General features: G+C 49.2%; 1 protein-coding gene across 11 annotated transcripts in view; it reads left to right on the top strand.

Annotated features, from left to right (window-relative positions):
• ERC1 (ELKS/RAB6-interacting/CAST family member 1) overlaps positions 1-25,148 on the top strand; it is a 1,928,212-nt gene that overhangs the window by 128,692 nt on the left and 1,774,372 nt on the right. The window lies entirely within an intron of this gene.

Here is a 25,148-nt window from a genome sequence, read left to right as displayed (position 1 = left end):
CCTACTATGACCCTTCCCCCAACCGCCCCCCCCTACACCCACCCCCCCCTCCGGCATGACTGCTTGACAGGATACCTGATGATACATTAAAGTTGAGAACTCTATATCCCTGACCTTCCCAATCCAGGCCCGCCGACCCCCCAGTTGTGCTATGTCCCAATCGCTACTCTCTGCCCTAAGCAGATGCAGGAGAGGCCGGGGCCTGCCCGACCTCCGCCTCAGAGGCCTCATCCACAGTAGGGTCAGCCACTTTCAGCAGATCCACCAGCACACCCCAAGCTCTGGCCGACTCCATCGCCCTATCACTATGCACCCGGGCAGCCGACTGCGTTCGAAGGACCGCCTCGCAGTCCGCCCATCGAGTAAATTCCGCCCTCCACTTCTGCAAACGTGGTCCCCGCTGCAACTTCCAGTTAGCTGTTATTTCCCGCTTAGCTAATACCAGCCCCAGATCAATACATTTGCTAGTCAGTTTATTCCGGGAGGTGTGGGGGAACCAGTGTAATAAGCTCGGGCTGATACCAAAATCTATCTCCCTGTCCGTGATAGTGCACAGCAATGTCCACACCTCCCGCCAGTACTCCCTAATCTGGGGGCAACCCCACAGCATGTGGCAGAGGTCGGCACCCTCCGCCCGACAGCGAGGGCAGAGCGCCGTGAGAGTATGAAAATAACTCTGGATCTTGGTTGGGGTGAGATAAGCCCGGTGCAAAATAAAAAATTGAATCTGCTGAAAACGAGCATTCCTAGAGCATTTCCAAGGACGCTCTAGCAACTCAGCCCACACCTTATCAGGAATTTCCCTTTCAATATCCTCCTCCCAGTGCTGCTTTAACCTGTCAAGGGGGGTCAGTCGCTCCATCGTCATCCACCCATATAAACATGTAACCGCCTTTAGTGTGCCCGCCGCTAAAACCACATATTGGCAAGATGCGGAGGTCTGTGGCTCCGATAAACCGGTCCGCCACCGACGTTGAATGGCCGACACCAGAGCCGTGTGAAGCAAGTAATCTCCGCACGGCAGCTCATAACGCCCACGGACTGAGTCGTACGGCAGGAGCACACCATCTTCGTATAAGTCCCCTATCGTCGTCAGCCCCGCGTCGCTCCACCCCGATAACGCCGCCCAGTCGCCCAATCACTCACTCAATCATAGCATTTGTAAAGCACACTACATACCCGTGAGGGTATCAAGGCGCTAAGGGGAGGAGAATGCTGCTACTGTTCGAAGAGCCAGGTCTTGCGGAGTCTTGTGAAGGTCAGTAGGTCTTGGGTCTGCCGTAGGCGAATGGGGAGAGTGTTCCATGTCTTGGCGGCGAGGTGGGAGAATGATCTGCCGCCGGCGGTCACTCTTCGGATGCGGGGAGACAGAGGCGAGGGCGTGGTCTGCGGAGCGGAGCTGGCGGGTGGGGGCGTAGAAGCTGAGTCGGTGTTATGGAGTGCCTTGTGTGCGCGCGAGTGAGGAGCTTGAAGGTTATCCTCTTATTGACAAGGAGTCAGTGCAGGTCTCTCAGGTGGGATGTGATGTGGCTGCGGCGAGGGATGTCGAGGATCAGGCGTGCGGAGGCGTTCTGGATGCGTTGGAGCCGTTTCAGGAGTCTGGCCGAGGCTCTTGCGTAGAGGGCGTTTCCGTAGTCCAGTCTGCCGCTGACGAGGGCCTGGTTGACCATCCTTGTTTCAGTGGGGATCCACTTGTAGATCCTGCGGAGGGTGTTGAAGCAGGAGGAAGAGACGGCGTTGTCCTGCTTCGTCATGGAGAAGGTCGAGTTGAGGTTGACCCCTAGGTTGCGTGCGTGGTCTGTGGGTGTTGGCGCTGTTCCTAGTGCAGTCCGCCACCAGGAGTCGTCCCAGGCCGAGGGTGTGGATCCGAGGATGAGGACCTCAGTCTTGTTCGAGTTCAGCTTCAGTCGGCTGTTTCTCATCCATTAGGTGACGGCCTTCATTCCTTCGTGGAGGTTGGTTTTGGCGGTGTGGGGGTCCTTGGTGAGGGAGAGGATCAGCTGGGTGTCATCGGCGTAGGAGATGATATTGAGGTCATGCAGTCGGGTGACGTGGGTGAACGGTGCCATGTAGATGTTGAACAGCGTTGGGCTGAGGGATGAGCCCTGGGGTACGCCGCAGATGATCCCTGTGGCTTCAGAGCGGAAGGGAGGGAGGTGGACGCTCTGTTCTGCCGGAGAGGAAGGAGGTGGAGCAGTCCAGGGCCTTCTCTTGGATTCCGGCGTCGTAGAGGCGTGTTCGTAGTGTGTGGTAGCAGACCGTGTCGAAGGCGGATGACAGGTCCAGGAGGATGAGGGCCGCGGTTTCTCCATTGTCTAGCAGGGTCCTGATGTCATCGGTAGCAACGATGAGGGCAGTTTCGGTGCTGTGGTTGCTGCGGAACCCGGACTGAGACGGGTCTAGGATGCTGTTCTCCTCGAGGAAGCTGATCAGTTGTTTGTTTGACGGCCTTCTCGATGACCTTCGCCGGGAACGGGAGCAGGGAGATGGGTCGGAAGTTCTTGAGGTCCTTGGGGTCCGCCTTGGGTTTCTTGAGTAAGGCGTTGATCTTGGCGTGCTTCCAGCTCTCCGGGAAGGTCGCTGACTTGAAGGAGATGTTGATGGCTTTCTGGAGATGGGGTGCGATGGTGGTGCTGGCTTTGTTGAAGATGTGGTGTGGGCAGGGGTCTGACGGGGATCCAGAGTTGACGGTGTTCATGATCTTGATGGTATCGTCGTCGTTGATGTTGGTCTAGGAGAGCAGGCTGTTGGTGCAGATGGTGGTCGTGGGGGCGGGGGTCTCAGTGGTTGCCGGGGTGGTTGCGGAGTTGAAGCTGTCGTGAATGTCTGCGATCTTGCGGTGGAAGAAGGTGGCCAGCGCGTCGCATAGAGAAGGTGGGATGTCGTTGGTGTTGGAGCTGGGGTTGGAGAGTACCTTCACGATGTTGAAGAGCTCTTTGCTGTTGTGTGCATTGTTGTCTAGGCGGCCTTTGAAGGAGGCCCTTTTGGCGGATGGAATGCTTGAAGTAAGCTAAATCACTAGAAATTACTTTAACTAAGTCAGTGATTTATTTTCTTTGCAACTGTAAATTATCAGAGTGTAACCACCTCTCAGCTCCCAAATTAGTCAGTTGTAATGCTTACCCTGCTCTAGAACATAGCTTACACACATTGGAAAAGCCAATAGCTCTGGCTTGCATTTTCAATAGTTTGACTTATTGGCATTGTAAATGATCATGGCTTTTATTTACTGTGTTTTGAAAACCTGCAAGCGGTGTAAACATGCAATTTGTCCTTAAATTCCTTACTTAGGCTTGCAGGTTATCAAAACACATAAATAAAAGGCATTGTCATTTGCAATGCCAAAAGCTCAAACTCTCACAAATGCGAGACCTATTGCATTGCAAATGCTTGTTGTTGGCCCGCAAGGTGGTAGGATGTCTGTGCTGCCGGGCTCTGGAAGTTTCCCTTTCTGGCTGGTCTTCTCATGGTTCTCATCGGGAGTGCCCCTCTACATGGGTGGATTCGAAATTGAATGCTCCGATGGCCTTGGCTGTGTCGTTGTCTCTCTTTAGCTGTTGCAGTGTCTCATCCACTACTGTACAGAACAGGTGTTCTCTGGTGAAGGGCTTGTTTATGATGCTTGCCTGCACCTCACTTTTGAACTCGGACACCCATAGCCAGGCCTGTCTTCTGAGGGTTGTGCCCATGACAATCTGCCTACTTTCTGTGCCTGCAGCGTTGAGGGAGGATTTCAGGCATGTGTTGGCAATGGTCTTGCCTTCTTCCGCTTGTGTGGTTTCCCCTTTTCGGAAGTGTTCTGGGTAGTTCATTAGCTCTTCCATTTCTTCTCTGTGCTGATGGGCCTACAAGCTCTGGAGGGTGTTGGAGGTAGCAATCCTCCACTGCGATGCCACTATTCTATTCTGCACCCCACCATCTCCATCCTCTGCCTCTCTTTCTCAGGTGGGGGTAGGTGGAAGTAGGGATGTTGGCGCTCTTCCTTGCTGTAGTCACAATTATGGAGTCTGCCATAGCATTGCCTCTAAAATATAGGTCTCTGGAGGAGTGTTTGCATTTTTTCTCCACACTCTGTGTCACAGCCTTGAAGGCTGCTAGCACTCTGAAGGCTTTCCTTCCCTGGTCCAGGATACTGAGGAGCATCAGAAGATATGGCCTCCTGCTTTGTGAGGGCACAAGAATTTCAAAGCAGTAGCATGCCTGTGACCTTTACTCTTCGAGTTGTACTCCATGTCGGTCTGCTGTCTTCTTTAACACTGAGTTATACATTGTACATCTCTAAACTACCCCGGCCCTGCTCCCTGCCATGTAAACTGTCCCTTTCCGCCTGCCCTGAGACCTAAAAAATTAACCCACACCCCAAAAACTACCCCAAACCCAGCACCCATGTCTTGAGCCCTAAAAACGATCCCCTACATCCCTACACTACCCAGACCCTGCTCCCTGTCTGTAAACTGTCCCTTTTCCCCCTGCCCTTAGCCCACAAAACCGCCCCCCATTACAAACTAGCCCAACCACCTCCTTAGTCCTAAAACCTACACCCACCCCAAAAAACTACCCTCTTCACCCCCAAGATCAAGCCCCAGCCCCACTTACCTCACCGTGTCCTCTCCCAAGTCTGGAGTCTTCCGAGATTTCCTGTCTTTCCCTTTCTGCTCAGCAACTACACCGTGTATTGTCTTAACCACGCATATGCGTTGTCATGGTACATGCGTGGGTAAGACATGCGTGGGTACGTCTTGCGGGAAAACGGCACGCATGGCTCAGCCCGTGTTATTAGGGCCGTTTCCCCTTGAAGCCTGCTGGTGCACCAGAGGGATTCTAAGTGATCCTGAACAATATCATCATGGTGTGCAGTAATTGGGGTGTATTGTTGTTGGAAATTCCAGGTCAGCCAGAAGGGGCAGTGGAGTGGAGACTGGAACTTGGAACCGGGCCAGGTCTTGCAAGGCTTCTTGCTCTAAATAGAGGTCCACTAGCTCCCAATCAGAGGTGGACTTCACTTTAGCTTTAGAGCATTAAGGGCACCTAGCCCCTGAGGGGGAGCAGTCTTTGGACGAGGAGTGGTCACGTCTTTTCCTCTTCTTGTGTTTATTTTTCTTCTATTTCACCTAGATCCAGACACTAATTTGATCCAGAGCTCTAGAGATAACAAGTCCGCCACTCATGGACATGCGTGCTATAAAAAGTTTTGCCTACTGCTCTGTTAACTACATTTGTGTGCACGAGGCTGACTTTGTCAAAAAGCTTGCAGTCTTGCTTCACCCCAAAACACCACAAATTCTTTAGGTGCTGCATTACTAAAGCAATGCAAAGATATTTTTATGTGAGCAATATTCATAGAGAGCAGCTCTGTATCCACATGAAGGGCATTTAAAAAGGGAGCTAACATAGACATGCTGAGGTGGCAATACATAGCTCCACTAATGTCACATCCGAGCTACAATTGATGTCAATTAGGACCCGACGCAACCTACAGGTGCAGGAGAGCTGTGGTTAAATCTTACAGATCCAGTCTGGTGCCTTTGAATATTCAAAAGGTGAAGAATCTGCAAGTTGATGTATCCATCAAAATCTGTATTTTACAGAAGAAAATATAGCAATAGGTTATTATTTTGGAGGGAGCATTTACCCAAAAGTACTTATTTGGGAGAGGGAAGGTTCTAGAATTTAAGTGGGGTCATACCTGGTCACACCCAGGGAAGATTAGGAGGGTGAAGGCTCAGTCTCCCTACTGGAAGAAGTTAACCTAGGGGGTACTTGCCCTATCTCCCCAGTGTCTCCCTGAAGCCATGTGTTCATAAAGGCAGACATTGTGCACATTTCAGGAGTTCTTCACCCCGTAAGAAGGAAATTTATCAGAAAGCATGCATAATGGCTCAAGAACACTTCAAGGTACAAGGAAAAAAGTTTTTTTCATAACAAACAAAAAACAAATTATCAGTATAATGTAAACATCAAAAGGCACTGAGAGAAGCCAAAAATGATTTTTTAGTCAAAAAACATTGTGAAAAGCTGTTGTGTGCAGAGATCCTTCTCTGTGAGCTGTAGAATTGCATGAAAGGCACAGCAGAGTATGATGGGAAGCTGGCAGCTTAAGTTTTAAAGGTGCAATGTCAGTACTAGTGCAAAATGTCCGCATTCAAGTGAGTGCATCAGGGACAGTGTGCATTCATCCTGTGGAAATAGCGAGTAATTTTTTCCCGGGGTGAGATATGCATGATGCATTGTATATTATTGTATCAATTGGAACCTCTCATTCCGCGGGACTTGTGTTGGACTCTCGAATACCCTATTCCATTCATCTTCTGTGAATGCCCAATCAATATCCCGCTCCCATTTCTGTCGTAGTGGGGCCAGGTTTATTGCGGTATGCTCGCGCAAGGCATCTGCAAACCATTGGATTAGGTGACTACTGTTCCCCATTACATGAATGTATTGAATTATGATATTTGTTGGAAGTTCCTGCGATATGTCACCCCATTGGCCACATAATATGTTAATCCAGGACGTGTGTAGAAGAAAGTGTCCGGATGTATACCTTCCTCCTGCACCAAAGTTTTGAAGGTTATCAATCCATCATTATATAAGTACCCAAGAGTGTGAATTCCCGCTGCTTGTCATTCCACCAAGTCAGTAGGGTTGGTATAACTTACACCCCTGGGCAGCCCCACCAGGGGTAGCGCCAGAGCATACGGCTTTGTGTGTCTGGTAAGAAATAAAGCCCTGCGTTAACATCTGTATGCTACCTGTGGCAGCAGTGGAAGGTATTTATTATGCCTGTGGCAGGGATGAAAGATAGCCAGAAGAGTGTTTTGTCATGAGAACCTCTCCTCCTCCAGTATCCGATAGGTGCCTACCTTCTGCCCACTGGGCCACCCACTGCAGCTGGGACGTGAGGTAGTAATGTTCTAGGTTCAGCACCGACCGCCCTCCCTGCCCCGTCGGGAGATACAGCTTCGCAAGTGCCACTCTGCACCAAGAGGTGTTCCATATAAGTCCACGTATCATCCATTCTAATGGCTTAAAGATGAAGGGTTGCAGATATATCAGCAGATTTGCGAAGTAATATAACAGTCAGGGAAGCATCACCATCTTAACCAAGGAGACCCTTCCAGCTACTGAACATACCATACCATACCATACTATACAGTGACAGGCCATGACCTACCCAACCCTATTAACCATAATAGACCATACCATACTAAAAAAAACAGGCCATACCATTCTGTACTATGTTATGCTATGTGGATTTGCAGTGGGTGATTATTCCCCTAGGGTTTTCCAGGCACTCCTAGCCCAGGTCCTCACTTTCTTGCAGAATTGGAGAAGGGATTGGGAGGTCCTGGTGTGGTGTAAAAGGTTGTTCTAGGATTTGGGAGCGATGTAGGAAAAGGTGCGCCCTCATGACATGGCTCCTGCGGGGTTCTCGTGTGATGTGGAGTGATGCTGAGTGCAGTTGCCTGGTGGGTTGGTGGAAGTTGATGCGGTGGTTGAGGTAGATGGGTCCGATTTGGTGGGCATTGTATGCATGGGTGAGCAGTTTGAATTGGCATCACTTCTGGATTGGTAGCCAGTGTAGCTTTTTGAGGTGGGGCATGATGTGTGCGTTGTGGGGTATGCTATGGATGAGTCTGCTGGTGACGCTCTGGGTGGTCTGGAGTCTTTGTAGGAGTTGATTTTTGATGCTGACGTAGAGTGCGTTGCCGTACTCTAGTCTGCGGGTTAAAAGGCCCTGGGTGACCGTGTGTCTGGTGTCAGTGCAAAGCCAATGGAATATCTTGCAAAGCATCAGTAGGATGAAGAAGCATGACTAGGTGGCGTTGTTGACTTATTTGGCCTTTGTGAGTCTGTTGTCCATGATGATGCTGAGTTTTTTTGGCATGGTTAGTGGGGTGGGGTGAGTGTGGGTACCAGGTCTGTTGGCCACCGGGAGGAGTCACATGGAGAGCTCTTATTCCCAAGATCAAGGTTTCAGTTTTCTGTGTTGAGCTTTAGGCAGTTCTATTTCGAGTTTGCAATATTAGACAGGCAGGCTTTGAAGTTGGTCCTGGTATTGTGGTTGTTGTCTGAGGGAGAGGATGAGCTGGATGTCATCTACATAAGATACAATGTTGATTCCATGGGATCTTCCGACATAAGCGAGAGGCACCATGTAGATGTTGAAGAAGCTAGGGTCCTGTAATGATCCTTGATGGACTCGGCAGATAAGGTTCTTGGTGTCGGAGGCGTAGGGTGGGAGCGTGATTTCCTGGGTCCTGTTCAAGAGGAAGGAGGCCAACCACTCAGAGCGGGGCCATGTATTTCGTTGTTGTGGAGTCTTGTGATAAGGGTTTTGTGGGAGACAATGTTGAAAGCTGCGGAATGGTTGAGTAGTAGGAGTGCTGCAGTTTCCCCTTTGACCATGATAGTCCGGATGTCATCAGTCGCTTCGATGAAAGTGGTTATAATGCTGTGGTTGCTGCCGCATTCAGATTGCAAGATGTCTGGTAGGAGGTGTTCCAGATGTTTGGAGAGTTGTTTGTTGATAGCTTTCGCTATGACTTTGGATGGGAAAGACCGGAGTGAGATGGCTCTGTAGTTGCTGAGCTCTTTAGGGGCTGCCGTGGGTTTATTCAGGAGAGCTGTGATTACTGCGATTTATCAGTTGTCCAGGGAAGTTCCACTTTGGAGGGAGGTGTTGATGATGGTCGAGAGGTGGGTGCTGATCAGAGTTCCTCCTAGGTTGAAAATCTGCTGAGTGCAGGGATGGTGGGGTTATTGTTCTCATGATTCTGGTGGTATTGTGTGGGGTGAGGGATTTCCAGTTTGTGATCTGGTGGTCTAATTTGGTGGTGGTGGGCAGCTGGTTGATGCGTTCTTGTGTCATGCGCTGGGTGGTGGTGGGGGTCTAAGTTGCTGTAGATGTTGAGGATTTTGTTGTGGAAGAAATTGGAGACTGTCACAGAGGACTTGGGCAGGGGTGATGGAGTTGGTGGCAGCTGTGGTGTTGGAGAATTCTTTGACAATATTGAAGACCTCTTTGTAGTTTTTGAGCTGTTTTCAAGTCTGTGAGCTAGGGCTGTTTTTCTTCCCTCGTTGTGTTGGGTGTGGTATTTCCTGAGCATGGACCTGTTCTTGCAGTGGTGTCCTGACTGCAGACAGCTGGAGAGAAAATGGAGAACCAGTCTGGTTTGGAGTTTCTGAGGTCTTCGGTGTAACAGCTGACTGGGATTTTGGTTCTTGAGTGTCAGACGTTCTTCAGGGGTGCTAGGGTTATCCAATTGTTTAAGGCTTTGTTTTTGGCATGCATGTCGCCAATGAGGTTTGGTTGGTGGGCAATGAGGGTATTTGTCCAATCTGTCCTTTATCTTTTTACAGCTACATCTGAGGTTGTAGGTAGTCTTGGCAGACTGGGGGTTGGGGTGTGTCGATGAAGGGCCATATCATAACGTACCCTACTATAGCCTTAAAGCCCGCCGTAGCGGGCTATACCGGCTATTAAAGGCCCGCTGCAGCGTTAAAGGCCCGAGCCGAAGGTGAGGGACTTTAACAAGGCAGGGGGACTTTAATAGCCGGTATAGCCCTGCTACGAAGGGCTATAAGGCTATTAGAACATTCTGCCACTAGAGGGCAGAATGTTCTAACATATTAAACAAAGGCTTCAGGGAGCTCGAGGGCATTGAAATCTCCTCAGGCTCCCTGAAGCCTTTGTTCACAGCCAGAGCTGTGAACAAAGACACATTGGAATGTTGCTGCTCCGGGCTTATACCAGCCATTATAAGCCCGGAGCACTCCATTGTTTTCAATGGAGCTTCCAACATTCCAGTGTTCTAATATCTAATAAACCCTCATATCTAATGACCATCCTTACCATACTCTACAATACCATGCAAAGACAGGCCATACCATACCAATGGCATATAATGACATATCGTATCATAATATACAATGACCGTACTGTACTAAACGAAAAGCCAAAGGTCTGGCGTGCTCATGTCTGTTAAAGCATTTATGGCACACATTATATCTCCGTGAAGTAGATGTTCTGAAAGTGATACAAATCAGGCTAATCACTTTTAATATGAAAGAGTAATGACCAATAGAGAGGCTCGGCCCAACTGTTTTGCATCTGATATAATTTCACTTGAAGCTAGAAACGGGGTCTCCAAACTCCTCTGCATGTGAGCCCAAGGCACACGAGAGCATGACCCAGAAAGGAACAAAGAATGCACTGCCTGACCTAGTGCAGGGCGGCATGAAAACATGCCCTGATCTGTGCAAGCAGATGCTGCACTGCACACTGCTAAAGAGAGCAGGTACAAGAGTTTGTACAGTAACCGAGTTCTACAGTGCTCAATATACAGCACACTTCCTATGCAATAACGAAGGCATCACAATCTCTAGGTTGTATGCAATGCTGACAACCTCACTCGTTTAATGAGTCTCACACAATCCTAGATGGGCAGCGCAGTCACCTCCATTAACACTGTAGACAGTTGTGAAGATGGGGAAAACTCAGAAGGCATGCACAACTGTGTAAACATTGCACACACTGAGGCATACACAATTCTCATACAGAATTTAGAAAACACTGCGCACTCAATTCTCAAGACGCCACTCACATACTAAGATGATGACACTCCATGCTTAAGACATTGAGACTCCATGAGCATGCTGTACACCTAACTGGAACATCATATACTCAAGGGGGGTCCAAACAGGGAAACCATATTTGTGTGTCCTATACAATATTGGAGGCATAACACACAGGAAGCCATACACTTTGCTATTCTTATTGTTGTTAATATCATTAGAGGATGTAGTACAGTTAGTAGTGTCAAACGCAATGATGAAAACGACATCTATTCAGCCTGTCGTACAAAATACAAGATCTGTCACCATCAGTGTGTCAAACAGAAAGACAAAGATCACACACGCTTGGAGGGTTTATATTTTGCAATGGAGACCTCACACACTCATTTGAGTACAAAAATCATACACTAGGCTGACAGCACAGCAGATTCGATAGCCCACTGCAACAAAATGTTCTGCGCTGTGTTTTCCACAGTATGATGGATTTTCTGTGAATGACAGATAATCCACCATCTGCTGCGCAGTCTGCAGGCTTGAACAACAAGCATTTGCAATGCAATAGGTCTCGCATTTACGCAAGTTTAAGCTATTGGCATTGTAAATGACAATCCCTTTAATTTATGTTTTAAAAAACAAAAATAATTACGAATTGTCTTTTACTGAACTCTAGTCCAATGGTTTTATATAAAAAAATATATGGTTGTTTTATTTTAGAACCAACAATAGGTACCAAAATATACTTTCTCAGAATGAGATGCTTTAGTTAAATACTTTTGCAATATGCAATTGACTTTTGTAGGTAATAATTACAGGTTGTTGCAATAGGCAACACACTTTCAAACACAATAATACATTGAACTCAATGGGGAATTTTAAGTTATGAGCACTTGATTACTTTTAGGATTACTTTTCTAACCCCAGGACTGGATCCTAGATTCAGTCCTGGGACAGTTCTTGGAACCAAGTGAGTAAATTCGGTTAAGTTACTGTTGTGATTTTTAAACAATATTTTGCTATTTCAAAAGTTTTTAACTAAAGCATCTCATTCTGATAAAGTATATTTTGGTACCTATTGTTGGTTCTAAAATAAAACAACCATATATTTTTTAAATAAACCATTGGCCTAGAGTTTAGTTATTGTGTGTGTGGGACCATTTGCTTACTGAGTGTGTACAACACATGCTTTACACTGTCCTTTGATACTGCCTTACTGCTCGACCAAGCAACCACTTTAGAGAGTAAGGTTATATCTAACTTTAACCTCTGCCAAACCTCTGGGGACTGTGGACTCTGTACACACTGTGCCTATTTGGGAACAGTATATACAGAGCCACTTTCTCACACTATGCCAATGCTTGCTTAGTATGCATCCATGTATTTATCACAAAGTGAAAGACTTAAAAGCGCAGACTTCAAAATCCACGCATCGAAGCATTGTTTTATCAGTGTGGCGTGGCTGCTAAACATGCATAACTTCATGTAGCGGAATAATGCGTTGCGACTTTGTGTAACCGCTAAATAGTCTTGGGCGGGAAATCACTCATCGTCTACAGAGTAAACCAAAATCTAGCAATTCGCAGTAGCAAAAAATACAGATCAATGTTTATTGGCTGGATATGAATCAGACAAGGATGATATGAACCCTGATTGGCTGTCCTCGGTCAGGAGCTGTAGGCTGTTGGAAACGTTTACCAGCTCTTTGACCTACAGTTACCTCCTTCTGTTCCTGCCAGCGATGTGGCTAAATGTCTCTATTCTTCTGAATACAGCCAGCCGTGTGTTCACAGCCTGTTCTTCAACAGCCAATGGGAAGGCCCCAGCAGCTGCTCCCTCCAGGGAGGTAGGAGGGTGACATAGCAGCTGCTCATTCCTTTTGACTAACATTTCCTAGCTTGTGCTCGCTAAGTCCTTCCGACAGATTCGATTGCATCGCTCCCTCCTCTTGCGCTGTTGCAGTGTGTTTCTAGAAGCAGGCTCTGCCATTACAAGTGGTCTCTTACAGCTCTGCTCAGTGTTTTTTTTTTTTTTACTCCATATGAACACTGTGTGCCCGGGGAATCATAAATGTGAGCCCTTGAGGTGGAACAAACAGTCACTGTTTGGCTGTGGGTCCTAGCTCATCTGGAGTAGGGGTAAACCTTAGGAAATATGCAGACTGCAACTGTTAAAACTACCTTCTGGTAGGCAAGACAAAACGCCGTGGGATGCAGCTGCAGCGTCACGCTCGTGGTGCACTCGCGCTCGTGTGAAATCTGCCACCTAACAGATGGCACTCTGCGAGCCGCTGCTCGTAACCGTAGGCCGTGGGCGGATACATTTCCTGGGAAAGGTGGAACATGCACCTGCCTTTGCCCAAATGCGTGCTCTCTTTTTACAAGGACGCATGCAAAGCCCAATAGAAAAAATGCTCTAAAAAAACCACACGCACAAGCGTGTGAAGTCCAGAGTGATTCCAAGAGATCGTTTTCCTAGAGCAGAGCGTGCGCGCTGCGCTAGGCTCGACCTAAAAAACCTGCCTACTAGCTAATTACCCAAAGCAAATGTAACTCTATTCAAGCGAACGCTAACATGGTAGTTTCGCCGAAAATGTAGAAACGGAGAGGCCACATGAAAAACGGCTGCATGCCCCATAATGCAAGCCGAACTTGGGAACTGAAAACGGCGTCCAATCCGATACACTGACCAAGGCCTGTGATAATAAGAGCACGATCGCATGTGATGGTACACGTACCTGGGAAATCTGGGAAGTGTGCGCAGCAAAAGAGAAAGGCAACGGGTAGTGTAATTATCAAGCACAAATATGAAACCCTGACTATCAAACCAAAAAGATAATTACATGCATAAGGGAAAATATTCCAGAAGAGGAGCCCAAGACCATCCATGTAACAACCAAACCTGAAAAACTATTGACTGAGAAAATGAGACACAGGCCAAGGAGTATTACAAATAATACATATGCGTGATAGAGGAGTGGCACACCTAAGCAACAGGTCCAATGCCAAATAGACTAGTCCTCGGATGACAATGCCTGCAACAAGCAGTCAGTGTAAAGCCCCAGACACCAGCAGAGAGGACAGAGTAATAAGGATGGGTTAAAAGGAAACCGAAAACCAAAATGAAGTATAGTTATGAGTAAAATGCTCAATTGTCTCAATGTTGTAGGTATGAAACAAGTCGATAGGGGAACAGTATGAGCGACAATAATTCTAGAACTACAGTATCATCATCCAAAAATGAAGAAGTTGAGAAAACAAACATAACAGTAGTCAACGATACAGTCTGTCACCACCTCATCCCTCTAAAAAAGAGACTCAAAAAGACAGGATAACAAAGAACAAGACATCGGTATTCACTGTTTTGTATTATCCATTTGAATGGACAGGCATCGTTACCTATTGGTGGATACCATCTGAATAGTTTTGACATTGATATTAAGGCCTGTATGGTCCAGCTGGCCTGTCCATCTCCTTTCCAGTTTCATAAGAGTCCAGAGGATGTTAGCGACTTTATTATTCTTGGATACTTGTTTAGTTACTTGCTATTTTATATCCTGTCCTGTGTGACACATTTGTTGAATGTGCTCAACCGAAGGAGCATCCGTGATCCCTCAACATATTCTGCTCCTATGTTGATGGATCCTACAGCAAACCCATTGGGTGTCCATTCCAATATAGGTTTTATCACACTGGCACCAGAAAGTGTATATCACATTTCGAGAGTTACCGTTTGTGTATCAGGAGAAATAGTACTCTTTCATAAGTACATGTATGCCAAATAAATAGTCCTTTCATGTTACATTTATGCCCAATTCTGCTTGCTGCCTCTCGCCATGCTCTTCCTCCCGCCAGCAATAAAGAAAACACAAAAAAACAAAGGAAAGCACTATGAGAAGTCCAATGCTGGCCATGTCATACCCTTTTTTCTTGTTCTGCACAGTAGTGATGCTGCTTTATAACGTGAATAAAAACATTACCAAAGCCAATGCTGCGCATAGGCGAGAGCTATCAACTTTGCTAATGCTTTTTAATTGGAGTATCTGCTGACATGGTGCCCCCAAATGTGTCCTGTAAGCCATTGAAGAATGTTAGGTTTTTGTTTGATTTGCTGTTTACAAGTGCTTGTAAGAGCAATCAAGCTACTGGGCAGAGTGTACTTAAACATTGACTCTCAGCAACTTCGTGTGTGTTGCAAACAGTATAACCAGCAATTAGGCTTCTCTTATCGACATAGGATACAAGATCATAGTTTGGTGATGGTGCATCAGGTCAGCATAGGGCTTTGTAATGTAAGCAGTGGTGAGAATGCAGTTGTGGTTATCCATTGAGGGAAGTCGGGAATAATGAAGCAGGGTTTAGCATGGGGGACTGTACAAGAGTAATCTGTGGGACAGAGATTAATAACATTTCATGATTTGACAGCTTACATTTTAAAAGGGTTTTGATTTTGATTAATAGCACAATCAATGCATATGCTACAGCATCATTGAAAGGAGATCCAAGTACAATATTTTCAGACACTTTGACAGAAAGACTGAAGTTGCAACAGCACACACATATGGAGACCAACCATGTCATTGAGGGCAGAGGAATAGTAAGCAATTGTTTTCTTTTTATCACCATGGTTTCAGCACCTCCCCTACAACAGGCTTCTCTCTTATGGTAGTACAGTGTAAACTAATTGGCATGGTCTAGTAGACTGATCGTAGGTGCTGAAGATAGGGTGTTTTAAAGATGCACAGACTTGTTCCACCTACTTTTTTTTTTTTTTTTTTTTTTGTTTTTTTTTTAAAACCTTTATTTCGAAATTCAGGACACAGCTATTCAGCCGACAGCCCGAAGGTTCGGCAGCATTGCAAGTTAGATACAGTAATGCATCCCGGATACAGTACGAAGAGTAATGCAAAGGTCCAATTTTAAATAAACACAAAAAAACACACAACAAACCCCAGCAAGGCAGAACATTGAGATCCCATGGCGAAAGCCCCCAGGGGAGGCAGGACCCCACTCATCTACTAATTATAAGACTGTGTGCGGAGGAAGAAGGGGAACAGCAGAGGCCCAGAACGGGTACCTAAACCAAACTGTGCTGGAAGGTAGGTCAGGGGGAGAGCTGTTCCTCGGGAGGTTCCAGATCCGGGGCAAGACATATTCCCCCCCCTATATTGGTTCCACCACCCCCAGATGGCGTGCCACTTCCGGGGGCGACCTCTAGAGCAGTAGACCGTCTTCTCCCTAAACATGCTCCAATCCATGTTCTCCTTCCACGCGGTCAGTGTAGGGGGACCCGAGGAGCCCCATAATCGCGCGATATCCCTCTTAGCCACCATGTTACCCAGAGTCACCCATTGGGTCTGTGCCTCATCGAGATCAGTGGGCCCCCAAACGTTCAGGAGGCAACACCGCGCCTCCGGCTGTACCACAATGCCCGTCACCTCCCCCATAACTGCATGGACTCTCCTCCAAAACTCCACAATGACCCCACATTCCCAAATGATGTGCAGGAAAGTACCCACCATACCACATCCCCTTCTGCACAGGCCATCCTCCGAGAATCCCATGTGGACCAGCCCTGGCCCCGTAACATACACCCGGTGCAGTATTTTGAGCTGCACCAGCCTCAGACGCGACGGGATCGCAACCTCCTTAGGCGAAGAAACCGCTGACTGCCAGTCCTCATTATCCAACTCGAGGCCATCCCTGGTCCACTGTTCTCTCAGCCCCAATAGCAAGTCTGCCCGGACGTTTATCAACTTCTTATATATGAGCGAAATCGTGCTCTCGGGCATATGACCATCAAGGACTCGGTCCTCAAGGGGGGAGGACTCCGGCACCTTCTCACCCTCCACTAGGACTGATCGGAGGGCGTGACGCAGCTGGATATACCTAAAATACTCTGAAGGCCCTAGCTCAAACTCAGTCTGCAACTCCTCGAAAGACTTCACCCTCCCCTTATGCAGCACATCCCCCACCTTGGATATCCCTATCAGATCCCACTTATCAAAGCCCTTCGTATGCCAGAGTCTTCCCAACCGTTCCGATTCAAACAATGGGGTAGCGAGGGTTAGCCTGTCCTTCCAGCCCAGCGAGTCGGTCGCCATCTTCCATACGCGCACCGCCACACCTGTGGGCCCCGTGAGGGACGAGTCTAGGGACCGCGAATACAACGCCCTGTAGTAGTTGCCGCCGCGCAGCAGCCACCTATCCATGGCATACCCAGGGCTGAGGGCAGGGCCGTAAAACCCATGATTGATCGCGCTCAACTGCGTGGCCCAGTAGTACCGTCGGATGTCTGGGAGCGCAATGCCCCCATCGTACCATGGGAGCGTCAACTTTGAAATAGCTATTCGCGGCCGCCCATCCCACAGCAACGTCCTTTGGAGGCCTTCGACCTCCCGAAAGTATTTAGCCGGTACCCAGTCCAAGGTGTTCTGGAGGGCGTAGAGGAAGCGGGGAAGGGACATCATTTTGAACAGGGCCGCACGCCCAACAAGGGAGAGCGGCAGCCTCCGCCAACCCTCCACATCTCGCCTCAAGCGTGCCAAGGGGGGGAGCAGGTTCCTCTCATAGCGCACAGCAGGATCCATGGATATAAAAATCCCCAAATACACAAAACCTTGCTGGGCAACCTGTATCGAACATGTTCTAGGGATCGGTGGGACCTCGCCACTAAGAACGTACAAGTACGATTTGCCCCAATTAATCACAAGCCCCGAGTTCCTACCGAACGATGCGAGTACGTCACAGACCACTATAAGTGACTTCTTAGGTGAGGCAAGATACAGCAGGATATCATCGGCATAAAGTGAAATACGGTCCTCGTGATCAGGCGACCACCGAAGGCCCCGTATATCCGGGTGCCAACGTATCCACGCAGCCAACGGTTCAAGGGCGAGGGCGAACAACAGAGGCGACAGGGGGCAGCCCTGCCGAGTACCCCTTCCAAGCTGAAACGGAGCAGATGCCCGACCATTCACCACAACATTCGCTAGTGGCCCCTCGTACAGCAACCGGACCCAACTCACAAACCCGCGACCGAAACCAAACTTGGCTAGCACGGCCCATAAATATGCCCACTCCACCGTGTCAAAGGCCATCGTGGCATCGAGAGATGCCACAACAGCCGGTTCACGCAGCGTGCTCGCCCTGGCGATGACGCCATGAAGACGCCTAAGGTTCAATGCTGTGTTTCGGTGCGGGATAAAGCCAGATTGATCCGGGTGGACCAGATCGCCAAGTACTCTAATCAGACGGGTTGCCAGGAGTTTGGCCAGAATTTTCGGCTCAGCGTTGAGGAGTGAGATGGGCCGATAGGAGGCGCATCTATTTCGGGGCTTACCCTCTTTGTGTATGACCACGATCGACGCCAGCCGCTGATCCAACGGAAGGATCCCATCTCCCCGCGCCTCCAAGAACATGGCGCGCAGGTGAGGGGCGACCCTATCCGGGAACAGTTTGTACAGATCGATCAGCAGTCCGTTCGGTCCAGAGGCCTTACCCGAATTCAACGCGCGAATCGCCCCCGCCACCTCGTCAACCGTGATGTCGCCATCCAAATCGTCCCTATCTATGTCAGAGAGGCAGGGCAACTCGATATCACGAAGGAGATCAGACGAGTCCTCGGGCGGCCTGTCCGACACAGAGGAATAAACCCTATGAAAATACTCCGCGAAACACTCCACAATCCCTTCAGGTTCCACAATCACCTCTCCCCCCTCTCCAATCAGCTCTGGCACCACTCTATTGACCCGTTCCTTCCTGTCCAGCCACGCCAGGAGTTTCCCTGCCTTATCTCCAACATCATACAGACGGCCCTGTTGTTCCCTGCTGAGGGTCTTGGCGGCGTCCGTCACCAGGTCCCTATACTCCGCCTGCTTCAAGCAAAGCTCATGCAATGAGGACTCTGTGACCTCCTCCTCCATATCCCCTTCAAGGGCCGCAATCTCCTCCTCTACTTGCCGCACTTCGCAATCCCTCCGATTCTTGGCAGTCACCACCAGGGAGAGGGCCTCCCCCCGAAGCACGGTCTTAAAAGCTTCCCACAGCGAGATCGCCGAGTCCACGGATCCCAGATTGTCCTTAAAGTAATTATCTACCTTCTTTACCAGGGCGCTGCGCATCTTGGGGTCTCGGAAATACCAAGGGTTAATGGGGGCCACCCTCCCTCCTCCCTCCCAACCGAGATCCAGCCGGATCCACACTGGCGAGTGATCAGAGATACCACGTGCCATGTGCCTCGCCTCGGATATCAACGAGGCATGTGCGGCCAAAGTGAGCAGGTAGTCAATCCTGGAGAGGCTACCATGCGCCCCGGAGTGAAACGTGTATTGACTCTGTGTGGGGTGCCGGAGCCTCCAGCAGTCTATCAGGCCAAACGTGTCTAGGAGGTCTGGAAGCCATTTCTGAGCCCCCCCTGTGTCCCTGGGCGGGCATCTATCCAGCAGTCCGGAACCCACAGCATTGAAATCCCCTCCCACTACCAGCATGCCCCCGGGGAGAGTCAGCAAAGCCCTGCCCAATTCAGCAAATGTGGCAGCCTGCAGGGCCGGCGGGACATAAACCGAAACCAAAACCAAAGTCCTTCCTTCCCACCGCCCCGCCACCGCCACAAACCTCCCCCTCTCCTCAACAATGGTGGAGTCCACCTCAAAAGGCAGCGATGCTCTAACGAGGATGCCCACCCCCCTGGACCCAGAGGAGAATCCCGAGTGTGCAATGAATTTATACCCCTTTCTATTCAGGGCATAGCACGTATTGCCTATGAGGTGCGTCTCCTGCAGTACAACGTCTGGCATTGAGCGTTTCAGAAATTGCAAAACAATCCCCCTCTTAATGCGATCCCCCAAACCATTAACATTCCAGCTTATAACACTTAGGCCTCTACCCCCCATCCTCAAACGAAAAGAGGCCCACCCCACACCCGAGGCGCCACCATGGAACAGCCCTGAGGATAATCATCATGCCTTGCAGAAATAAACCCCCCAACAACAAACTCAAACTCCCCATAACTCCCCCCACCCTGCACCCCTGCTGCAGCTTAAAAAGCCCCCCCAACTTGCAGTGTGCCTGTCGCCCTACAAAAACAAAAATCTACAAAAAGTACCCCAAGGGAGGAAAAGAGCACCCCTCGTCCTCCCGCAACCCTCCACAGTTACTGCACGCTATTCAAATCTACAAATATGGTCAAATCAAGTCAGGCCGGCTTTGAGTTATCAGCCCTGTCCATCCCGGCCACTGTCTCCATGCTCAGCTGTGTCGTCCCCGGTCCGTCGCCGGGGCAAAGCGTCCAGCCATTCATCGGCCATAACAGGAGAGTCAAAAAAGAATGTCCGATCTTCATGCACCACCCGTAGTCTGGCGGGGAAAAGCATGGCATACTTTAGGTCCCGCTCCCGAAGCCTTCGCTTCACCCCCAGGAAGCTCTGTCGCTGTCTCTGCACCTGCTGGGTAAAGTCCGGGTAAAAATTCACCGACGCATTCTGGAAGGGGACTGGGCCCGTCACCCTCGAAGCTTGCAGGATAGCGTCCCGATCTCGGAAATGAAAGAGCCGGGCGACAATCGGCCGCGGCGGGGCACCCGCCTTGGGCCGTCCGCCTGGCACCCTATAGGCCCTTTCCACCGCAAAAAACTTCCCAAGGCCCTTAGGCTTCAGATGATTGAGGACCAAATCTTCCACAAGCAGGTCCGCCGAAGCCTCATCCGAGGACTCCGGGACCCCGATTACGCGCACGTTGTTGCGCCTGGACCGGCTCTCGAAGTCCTCCAGCCGGCGGGCGGCGAGGTCACTCTCGGCCCTCAGCTTCCGGACCTCGTTCTGCAGGTCCGCGACCTCATCAGTGAGGCCCGTGGTCTTGTGGTCCAGGTCCTTAACGCGCTCGTTTGTCTTGCCCAGGTCCGAGCGGATCAAGTTGACATCCACCAGGATGGCATCCACCTTATGTGCCAGGGCCTCGAATTGCCTCCCCATCGAGGTCTGCATCCCATCAAGCGCGCCCATGACATCCTGCAGGGAGAGCTCCGGGGTCCCAGGCGAGTCCTCCTTCTGGGCATCCGGCGCCTGGCTCGATCCACTCGGCGATGTCTTCGGGAGGGCGTAGCGGTCCATACTATTGACTTGGGAGTACGTTCCCCGCCTGGTGGACTTAGTCTTCAGCCTATCTCCTTCTGCCTTGCCCGACATAATGGACTCCAAGCAGTCCAATGCAGTGAGGACCGTCCCCTCTCAGAGAGAGGTATAAAGAGTGAGCAGGTCCGCCTTGTTCTTCCAAAATAGCCCACCGAGCGTCCCTGGGGTTATAGAACCACCCAGAGCACTACAGTGTCCGGGCAGACAAAGGGAACGAAACCGAAAGTGAAAGAGCGAGGGCCTCCGTCCGGTAGTTCACACCTCACCAGGCCGTTGTTGATCAACTAGGAGTCGGGCATCCTGCCAACTCTAGCCCCTGGCATCTCCGGGAGTTAGGCCGCAATCTGTCGCCAGTCATAAGTCCGGTTCCCGGTGGGCGATCCGGTCGCGGGTAGCATCAATCGCCTCCCTGACAACTCAGCAACACGGTGCCATGCATACCATCAGGATTTGAGTCAGGATGGTCGACGGAGGGCGCGAGGGTCTCGGGAGCTCTAAGCTCACGCGGCCATCTTGGTCAAGCGCTAGGCTCCTCCCTCTGTTCCACCTACTTTTAATAGGGTAATGATTCAGGTGTGCATGCCTGGTAGACGGTAACATGGCATGCTAGCTTATGTCAATCACATAAGAAAATGGGACAGGGAGCTATGAAAAGGTCCAGCACCCTTGCTCCAAAGAAGACGTACGAATACACAAGGAGGGTAACTGTTCCTAAGAAAGATGTGGATTGTTGGATAATAGCAGGAGAGAGGGAGTCTTCCTTATTGGAAAGTAGTACCCTCACACACACACCTTTTGTGGATGTCATGCTTCATCATTGGGCTTCGCTCCCAGTGGGTGCGGCGCTGCAATACCCCCTGGGCCCCGCGAAAGGGCTCTTTGGCAGAGATCTTTTGTATATAGCCGTGATGATGAGTGCGAGTGTGTAGGGAGAGTGAGATAGTGAGAAAGAGAAATTAAGTGAATTAAACTACCCAAGGGGTGCGGAAAGATGTATTTAATCAGGGGTCCCCTTGGTAGGGTTATTATTCGAGAATTGCACATTGCTCAGTATATATTATACATGAAGTTGCACTTGATTAGTTACCAGGGTGGTGACAAAAAAGTCTTTCATACATTAGAGTATCCTCCCTTCAACCGCAGTGCCCTCAAGAGTGGCTCAGGGTTAAGCTCGTTGGTAACACCGTAATGCACACTTTTCCTTGTCGGATGTGTTGTACAATTTCAATTAACTGAATCATGAACAATTACAACACAGATAAACTTAACACATTGGCAGCGATTGGCGGAGGCGACATTTCCTATAACTTTCCAAGTCATATAAACAGGCTTAAGTATATGCTGGTATCGATCTCCCCCACTCCCTGGGCGGACCCTTAACTTACGCAGTTGTAGATCTGCGGTAATGTAATATGGGCGAACAGGTGAGGGTGGTATCTATCCGCGGGCATAGACATAAAGCATATTGAATATCCAACAGCATGATCACAAGGGACCAGCACCCCGGCTCATGGGGGTCGTTTAGGCCAATGACCTGTTCCAGCGCAGCCTCCAGTGTTCTGAACGTCTCGGGCAGCTCTCACTCTCCATTCACCCCTTCTCATTCAATAGGGAGGCGGTTCAGTCCCATGTGTCTGTGAAGCGAAGGCAGCCATCTGGGTTGAGTCTGATGAGCCCTCTTCTGTCGCCCAACTGACTGTAATCTCTCCAACATGTCTCCCCAGGTCTCCAAATGACATTCAGCATTCTCATCAGTGTGAACTAAGCGCAGGCGACACCCCTCAGCCACACCCCATTCACACATATAAGTTCTCCGTTCGACCAGGTTGTGGAAATGTGCCTTTTAATAAGCACACCGATGCAGGGGGTCACCCTTCTCTGTCCACCGGTCCGTAGACCAACAAAATAGAGATTGGCACTGAAGCTGGAATTCAAATAACAAGTTTATTAATCACTCATGAGTGGGGCTACGTCCACACAGCACTCTCAAATGCTGCCTGAGGTAGTACCTTGATTACACAGACCATGGTACTTATATACAGAGTTTGTTGCAGAGTAAGCATGTAGTTACAAATAGAAGGTACAAGCCTACACAGGAATAGTTACAGCCAGACATGGGCAGATGGGTAACCACTTAGTCAGCAAAGTGGGATGGAGAACAGAACTGTTTACAACCGCACAAATGATTGACAGTTTCATCTTTAACCAGGTGCATTTTAGCAGCTACAGGCCTTTTCTCAGCACGTACATTGCTTTGGCTCAGTACAGAAGGAGGTAACTAAAGCTGATGACACAAGCAGAATAGAAGAGCAAGCAAGAGTGAAGACGGAAGAATTTCATAGCTAACAAAATGGATGCCACAACCAAGATGGCTTCAGCTTATGCTAACGGAAATTATTTCAGATTTCCACAAGGTGAGGGGGCGTGGAGTGTGTCCAGTGTATGGCAATAAGACTTTGGCCAACACAAGTCCCAACGGAACAAACCTGTGTTGCATACGGGTCTCTGACTTGGGGACCGGCAGAACCCCAAGAGAAAATGTTTGGTTGATGCCTCAAAAGGGAGTCCTGTGGCCTCCCGCTGTAGTCCCAGGACACTTGGTCAGTTTATCTGGAGACCGGTACAGTCCCAAGTCATGTGTATTAACGTCGCGGGGTCAATGCTGCATCCTGGGCACGCTGATGATTGCCCTGCATTAAATCGTGACAGTCAGTGGGGGGGGGGGGGGGTAGAGGGGGGTGTCAAGTATGTACGATGTAAGTAGTGGAATTGAGTACGTTTAAAGCGAGCTTTGCTGGCCACCTCCCGAACCTGTGCAAACGCCTGTTGCCACTGCCCCTCCATAAGGGGGGATGTCGAGTCTGCCAGCCATCTACCTTGGATCATGGAAACGTTGACTGTGCGATCTGCCTTCAAGGTTTTATACAGGCGGGAGATCAATCCCCAGAAGGAGCCTGGATCAAGGATTAGCTTCAGGGTATGGGATTCTCTGGGTTCCCCAGGAAAAGTTGTCCATATCTCGCGTGCTGTATGTGATAGTTTTGCATACTGTAAAAATGTTCCTCTGGGACCTTATAGCATTCCCCGCCACATATCCACCTTTAAACCATCCCTCCAGATCCATCAACATTTGCTCTGGCGATGGAACCGTTGGCGATCCGGTTGCGGCGCTATATGGCCAGGTGGGGCCTAGCTGTGGACTGCCGCACCCATCTAATACTGGGCTCGAAAAATCCGCTCGCATATGCGAGCTAAATTTAACAAGGGCGTGCTGTTTTTAGGTCCTACTCGCCCATTTTGGCGAGTAGGAAGACTAACTTTTGTCCTCTGTCTGTGAAAACAGTGCAAATGTGACAAGATAACAAGATTTAAAGGTATTTCTGTTGCTCACAAAGTTAATAAAGAAGCCTTTAAATCTTGTTATCTTGTCACATTTGCTCCGCTTTCAGAGACGGAGGTCAAGTAGGTTGCAGTTAGGTCGAGGAGATTATTCAAGGTACTAGTCCTGCAGGACTAGTACCATTTTGGGGATTTTTCGAGCCCTGTCATATCCCAGAATGCTGATGACGCACTGCTTTATATAAGTCACCCAGAAGGTTGCGGTGCCCACCCTCTTGGACGTCTTGTCCATGTTTCACTTATATGAATTTGGGACTAGAAAACCATCCCCAGATGTGCACACAAGCCTGGGTTGTATCCCACTCATCCCTACTTGTGTCACTCTAAAGGCTCCCCCACATCGGCACCCCACAGCCACATTAAACCGTCACAACAGATGTTCAAGAATCCAATGTCAGGGGGATGTCCTCTACAACATCACCCATTCTAGCATCTGAGTTTGAAGCGGTGACCCACCTCCACCAACGCTCTAGCTTTGTTGCGTTCAGCCTGTAGCAGTGCCAGACTGAAAATTAAAACAGTATATTTGTTGGAACATCACATTTTAAACTCTGAAAGTATTAGCGGACGTTGGGTCTAATGATGTGGGGGCCTGTATGTCATGTGTGGCTATGACTGACTGACTGGTACAAGGAAACAGGACGTAATCACTTGATGCTCCTAGTTTTGTTTCCTCAGTTGTATTGTGAAGTTTATGTACTCTTACTACTGGTTTCTGCAATTCGACTCTTTTTCCAAGTGCGGAATTAATTCAATCCCTGGTAAAGTGGCCAAGCAAAACCTCAATGATTGTTGCCAAAGTCAGGTTAAAATAGTTTTACTGAGACATGGCCGACTCAGTTGCTCTAGATCAGCGAGGACTTCCCAATTGCAGTCTTTGGAACCTGCTGGCAGGTTCACATGGTCTGTAGGACCAAGGCAATCTAAAAGCAACTTAATCTCTGTAATAGGGTGAAGGTATTGGAAACTATGGAGCGGATAGAATACATTGTTTTTACTTTCATGAATCTTTCTCTACCTGACTTGGAGAAGAAAAGACGAAGTTACTTGA

The sequence above is a fragment of the Triturus cristatus genome, chromosome 4_1, assembly GCF_964204655.1.
Source record: "Triturus cristatus chromosome 4_1, aTriCri1.1, whole genome shotgun sequence".
Lineage (NCBI taxonomy): Eukaryota > Metazoa > Chordata > Amphibia > Caudata > Salamandridae > Triturus > Triturus cristatus.
Note: the sequence above shows the minus strand (reverse complement) of the source record. Positions and strands in the feature narration are given on the sequence as shown.